Here is a 7,028-nt window from a genome sequence, read left to right on the forward strand (position 1 = left end):
ATGATAGTTATGTTACTAACAAAATATTATGGTTTTAAAAAAAAAAGATAACTGAAATAAAGTATTAATAATAAATAATAATAATTTAACAAACACTACAAATTAATCTTAAGGATTTTACAACGTGAAGCTGCGATCATGTTCGACCATCTAAAAGAGATTAAAGAAAGAGAGAGAAGAAATAAAAAATAACACACTTAAAGAAAAATCGTTGAAAACTTTGTTGAATGAATCCATGAACAAAAATTGGACAAAAATATTCTATACAAAAGAACACGTCGAAAATTCCCACAAACAACTGACCTAGCCTAAAAAAGGACATGCGCGATACATCATTGGCTTACAAATAAAAATGCAAATAGAACCGATCGTGTGTTTTCCGTGAAAACAAAGTGTCCAATATTTTTAATAGAGATAGTATCGGAATAGATGCATCGTCCCCGCTGACCGCATGCGTTAGGTGTCGTAAATATGAATTTATGGAGCGCACTAACTGAACATGTGAACTCGGAACGTTTCCGTTTTATTGGTTCTGTACGCTTATAATAATTAATTGACAACAAATCGAACTGTGTGGCGCGACAGTTGAGCTCCACGGGACCCACACTGCAATCCGTCTTGAGGTATGAGAACGAAGACTCGGTTTTATAGTAGGGAAGTAGTGATCTTGCTGCCCCTCTCCTCAAGCTGGTTCGCATTATTACCACGTCAAGAACAGGCGGAATAGTAGTGGAATCCAATTTCACTATTCATGTTCAAATGAATGCAATAAATAAGGACAAACGCGGCCATATCCATTTTATCATGACTTATCAAATAATCATTTTGAGACGCGATTACTTAAAACAAAACAAATATTGGAAAACACAACTTTTCCTCTATTACCTACTTTCCGAGCTGAAATTGTATTATGTAAATCATAATTAGTTTTTCAATTTGAACCCTAATTCTGGATCTGCAATAACAAAGTAGGTTATTAGCTCTCTCAACATAAACTACGTTTTTACAGTCCGTAATAATATGCTTCGCGTACGTAATAGAGGAGTTTGCTTGTTTATATTTTATTTACAAAATGGTCTTTTAGTTCCATGTTTCAATTTTCTTTGGATCAGATTTGATACTACTAATAATTAATTGAAATAAATGTCAAATGATTACAGGAAATAGTACTCTGTCTAGATATTTGTCAGAAGACATGGACGAGTCACCACGACATTCTCGGGTTATGATTCCTTCGTCACTCGAATTAGTTGTGCTTTTCTGATTCTCTGTTAATTTATAAGTTGAAGCAATAAATATTTTTTCATTTTTTTCATTTTCATTTCTGTGCGTTTGTTAACTGTTAGAATCACCAAATTTGGTTCTATGTGGGCTGCCAATTTTTTTACAAAGTATAGAAATAACATAATCCTGTAAATATGTTGTTTAGATAGACTGGCAGATCGGCTGTAGGTTTTTTTTGGGCTAGGCACCGAATTTCAAAAGAGGTTGCCGCGTTCAGAGGGCGCGTGGAGTATGTGAGACTTACCGGTCTGTAAATGTTGGGAGCAGACCGCGGGCCCAAGGATGTTTTTAGGACCCTACCCACTAAACAACTCCTCTTGCACTCTCTCACCCGACGTACACAGAATGGCTGCCCCAGGCGGTCTCACTAGTTTCCGGGAATACCTGGCTGAACCAGAACCAGAGATCAGCGGTACCTTCCCATGCGAGGTGGTATTGTTGTAGACTCGAGATGTTTTTTTTTTTTTTTTTTAATTTTATGACCTGGTGACAGAGACCTTTAGGTCATATCTTATTTGGAAAATGTTCATTGCTTTGGGGTCACTACACTTCACTTCACTAAATTTTGTCATTTAAATTGTTTGAATTGTATTTTTTATGTAATTATAAATTGGTTTATAGGATGTTGGATCTTTTAGTAAAAAGTTAAGTGGCGGCGGGCGAGAGGAAGAGACACACTTAAATGCATTGGTATCACTAAGTTCACTAGCCAGCACAAGTCTTTGAATTATGAAACTTTGGCAATCGAAAATAATGTGATGGATCGTCCCTTCTTCTGCTTGACAGTGTATACATTGGCTATTTGAAACAATGCCAAGTCTTGCTAGGTGTGACGGCGCAATATTATGGCCAAATCTCAATCTGTTTATTGTTGTGATGAAATCTCGACTTTCACTAGTTTTCAATTTGTCATACCATGGTTTAACAGGCAGGTTATCTTGTATACTTCCATACCACTTTCCCTTGTTTTCCTGATCTTTCTTCCACAATTCCGTCCACAGAGTGTAAATATTTTCTTTAATATTTAGAAAATAGTCAGTGAAAGGTACGAGTAATGAGTCTGTAACGTCAATACTGTTTATAGCCTCACGTGCAGCTTTGTCAGCTTTTTCGTTGCCCGTTATGCCTCTATGTGAAGGAACCCACATAAATGCTATATTTACATTCTTATGATGATATTTATACAAAAGCTCTTTTATAATATACAAGACGTAATTAGTTTTATAATTTACAGATATATTACTTAAACTCTCTAGCAGGCTTAAAGAATCAGTTATTATTAAAAAGTTTGTACAGCTATTAACCACAGTAATTCGCAGTAAGGCTTGATAAACAGCATAAGCCTCTGCAGTAAAAATGGAACAAGATTCATTCAAAACAAAGCTTTGAGAAAACCTAGCCTTTGAATCATAAAATGCTGCATGCACATAGTTATTCCCTTTGCTGCCATCAGTATATATAGTGTAATATGTATAGTTTTGTGACAAGAACTGAATCATATCAGAATTGCTATTAATTGTACTCGGGATTATATTTATTGGATATGAAATGGAGTGATAACTATTAGAGTAACATGGCCAAAGGGACTGTTTACTGATCTTTTTATACTTATTATCTATTTCCAGATATATTATGGACAACGGTGGTGTATATTTGTTAAGAAGGGTTATTCCAGTTAATAATGAAGGAGGGGTGATGTCTAGGTATGGTGCAATTTTTTTAACTATTTGCATATTATTAGAAGATAACAATTTGAGACAGTATCTGTGTGCAAGTAAGAGTCTTCTCAAGATTAATGGCATAACTTTTGTCTCAACTTCCATGGCCCTTATGGGAGTTGAGCACATTGCACCAGATATTATTCTCAAAGCTCTGTTCTGTAATATATCAAGTTTATTTGCATGTGGGCTATTCAAATAAGCAAGAGAGCTATAATCAAAATGACTTCTGATTATCGATTTGTATATTAAAGACAGTATTTTGGGGTCTGCACCCCATGATACTCCAGCAAGACATTTCATAACATTAAGACCTCTTAAAGCATTTTTTGAAATATGATTAATATGTGATTCAAAATTTAATTTCTGATCTATTATTATTCCCAAAAATTTTTTGCTGGTAACCTTATTTATAATTTCACCATTATAAATGACATTATAGATTGGTGTATCCTTGCTGAATATCATTACATTGCTCTTGGATGGATTAATTTTTAAATGTAGAATATCATTGTAATAATAGAACAATTGGGATAAAGCTACATTAATACTGTCTATTGCTACTTGTAAATTATAGTTACTACTATACAAAACGATGTCATCAGCAAATTGTAGAATATTTACATTATTATTTACATTATCTATAAAGTTGCAGATTTGACTAGTGTATATATTATACAATAACGGAGATAAAGTAGCACCTTGCATTGTGCCTTTCGAGGCAGATTTTGGACCATATAGCATATTATTGTATTTTACATATACTGTCCTTTCATTCAAGAAGTTATATATCCATTTGCAGAGTTGTCCGGGTATTCCTAGCCCTGACATAACTTTCACAAGTATACCAGGATCTATACTGTCAAAGGCACCTTGAACATCAAGGAATATACAAACAGTATGTAAATTTTTTTCCTTCCCATGTTTCAGATCAGATATTAAAGAGATGAAACTATCAGCACAGCTTCGCCCTCGCCTAAAGCCATATTGGACATCAGGAATGATGTGATTAGCTTCAACATACCAGTCAAGACGAACTTTTAACATTGTTTCAAAAATTTTGCCAAGACATGAAGATAAATAAATTGGTCTATATGAGCTAGCAAGTTCTGGTGCCTTGTCTGGTTTGAGTATCGGAATAACACACTGTGTTTTCCATGCCTGTGGAATATAGTTGTTAAGCCAAAGTAAATTGAGGATATCTAGAAATAATTTTTGAGCTGATTCATCCAGATTTTTAATCAATAGGTAAGGGTAGTCATCCATACCTGGTGTTGTATTACGTCTAGATTGTAAACTTATTGTAAATTCTGACCATGTAAAGGGTTCAACCAAAAATTTTGAATTTTGATTGTCATTGTTTAAATTAAAATAAATATTCAAGTTACTGGTCTGAATTAAATTACTATTGTCTGTTAAGTTATCCAAAAATGAGGGAATGAATTCATCTCTATATGACTTATTGCCAGTTTTTTTTTTTTTTTTTTTTTATGATTGAAAGATTACTGGTGGCCCGGAGGCCTTTCCAGTTTCACCAGGACAGGTGGGCGAGCAAAGGCTCAGCCAGGAGAGGTGGGATTTGCTAACAGCTACCCGAGCGCCTCCGAAGGAGACCTAACAGCTCAAGAGTAGCTGCTTCGCGAATGAATCTACTACCGGATCGGAATCGCGACCCGCTGAGAAGATCCGGCGAGAAACTCAGCGAGCTGATTCATGGGTTAGGTTGCACGGCGAACTCTTTGTCGAGTTCGACGAGTATTGCCAGTTTTAACACCTTTAAACATTTTAAGTAAATTCCAAATCTTACTAATGGGTGTTGTTCTACTGAAAGTATTAGTTAGATTATTCCAACCAATTTTTTTCTGCTCTGCTATTGTTCTTTTTTTCTGTGCATCCTTTCTTTTATAGTTAATATAATTCTCTATGGATGGTACATTTCTATATAATTTGAGAGCATTATAAGATGCAATGACACTTTGTTCACAAATATCATTCCACCAGGGTGTTGGCAAACGGCTTTTGAAACTATTTGATTTTGTAAGTTTAGGAATTGTCATAGTTTTTAACATATCCAAACAAGAACAGAAAGCACTATAAGTTAATATAGGGTCATTTGAATTTAGGATAAAATTATTGAAAACTGTTCTGGAAAGAGTGTTGTATTTAGTCCAATCTGCCTTTTTATATAAAAATCTGTCTACTGGCGAACCAATGTGATATTTATCAATAATTAAGGATATTTCTGTTATTGTAGGGTAATGATAACTTCCCATGGCATCATGATGGACAGACCACTCACACATAGATGCAAGACTCGCACTGACGAAGCTAACATCAATAGCAGAAGGATTTCGTCTAGGATAGTTGACAGTTGTAAATCTGCCATCATTCAAAATGCATAAATCTAAGTCGTCAATAATATTAAATAAGCTGTGACCTCGACTCTTACTAGATAAACAACCAAAAGCTATATGATGAGCATTAAAGTCACCACTTACAAATATTGGTTTTGGAAGATTATAAATTATACTCTGTAATCTATTTAGTCTGATATGACGACTAGTAGGTGGACAATAAACACAAAGAACAGTCAAACTACCACTTACTGTTGATAAAGACAGAGCAGCAGTTTGAATGTCCTCATAGAATGTAGTGTTAATAATATTGTATTTGAGGTATGGTTTAATTAATATTGCCACACCATTATGACTATTGTTTGAATTTCTGTTATAAATATTGTAACCTGGTATTTTAAATTTGTTATCTTTGAACCAGGTTTCATTAAGTAGACATATATCAATGTTTTGTTGTTTCAAGAATTGAATGAGCAAGGGTTTTTTACTATTGGCACTTTGAATATTATACTGAGCAATACGTATCTTAGACTGTGAAGGACCTAGATCCATTATTTTAGATTTTTAATTAAGATATCCTTAATTGTTTTCACTGTAGTAGGTGAATTATCACCCTTATTGCCTAGCTCCACCAATGTCTGTACAAGGGCCATAAGTACATCATTGTTGGAGACAATTTGATTTTTAATATTTTCTAAAGGCAATAAATCTTGTTGTTTATTTACATTATCTACATGTGTATTTACAGGCTTATTTACAGAATTATATAGAGGCTTATTTACAGAGTTATATACAGATTTATTTACAGTATTATATATAGGTGTTTTTGATGTTGGAAGTGGAGGAAAGTCATTGTTATTTACTTGCTTGGTTGAGGTAGCACTTGCATAAGTAATTTTAGATTTCTTTTCCATAATTTTCTTCATTTTAATTGGACATACTTTTGAAATGGCAAGATGAGGTCCGCTGCAATTTGTACAACAAATTTCAGTGGGCTTGTCACATTCCTTATATAAGTGCTCACCTCCACAAATAGAACATTTTTGTTTACTGTTACATATTTTAGCTGAGTGGTTAAACTTGAAACATTTGAAACATTGTTGCAATGGTGGTATATATTCAAAAACTCTATAAGAGAATAAGTCGTATTGAACATTGTCTGGTAGAATATTAGATAAGAAAGTAATGCTTACAGTTTGTAAAGGAACATGCTCGTGTCCTACTTTCTTTGTAAATCTTCTGATAGCAATAATTTCATATATTGACGATAGCCTACTGTACAACTCTTTATTAGAAATGTTAGCTGGAACGAATCTTATTATTCCAGTCTTTTCAATCTGCGCAGCAGGAATGAAAGCTCTCATGTCATATTTTTCTAAGAAAGACGAATTCTTAATAAAGTTATTTGCTGTGTTATATTGTTTAAAAATAACTGCTATTTTATTGGCATTCACTCTTTGAATTGCCGTCACACCTTTAATTTCCGTTGCAAAAACGTGGTTTAAGTAAATAGGGCTCTTGTTGCCCAGTCTGTCCTTATTAGTTGCTTCGACAAATACTTTAAACTCAGTATTAGCAGAGTTCTCTGGATAAAGTCTTTTATAGTTTGGTTTAAAAAAAGGCAAGTAAGAGTCATTACGCTCACCGCCTCCGCCAACGCCAAAGTCCACCT

The 7,028-nt window shown here is 34.1% G+C and overlaps 1 long non-coding RNA gene across 1 annotated transcript; it reads left to right on the forward strand.

The window, feature by feature from the left end:
* The first annotated feature begins 2,218 nt into the window (after window positions 1–2,218).
* Window positions 2,219–4,404, forward strand: LOC134200600 (uncharacterized). Its single transcript, XR_009975591.1, has 2 exons — window positions 2,219–2,987; window positions 3,933–4,404. It is a non-coding gene; the product is annotated as an uncharacterized LOC134200600 (long non-coding RNA).
* The last annotated feature ends 2,624 nt before the right edge of the window (window positions 4,405–7,028 follow it).

The sequence above is a fragment of the Bombyx mori genome, chromosome 18 (assembly GCF_030269925.1).
Source record: "Bombyx mori chromosome 18, ASM3026992v2".
Lineage (NCBI taxonomy): Eukaryota > Metazoa > Arthropoda > Insecta > Lepidoptera > Bombycidae > Bombyx > Bombyx mori.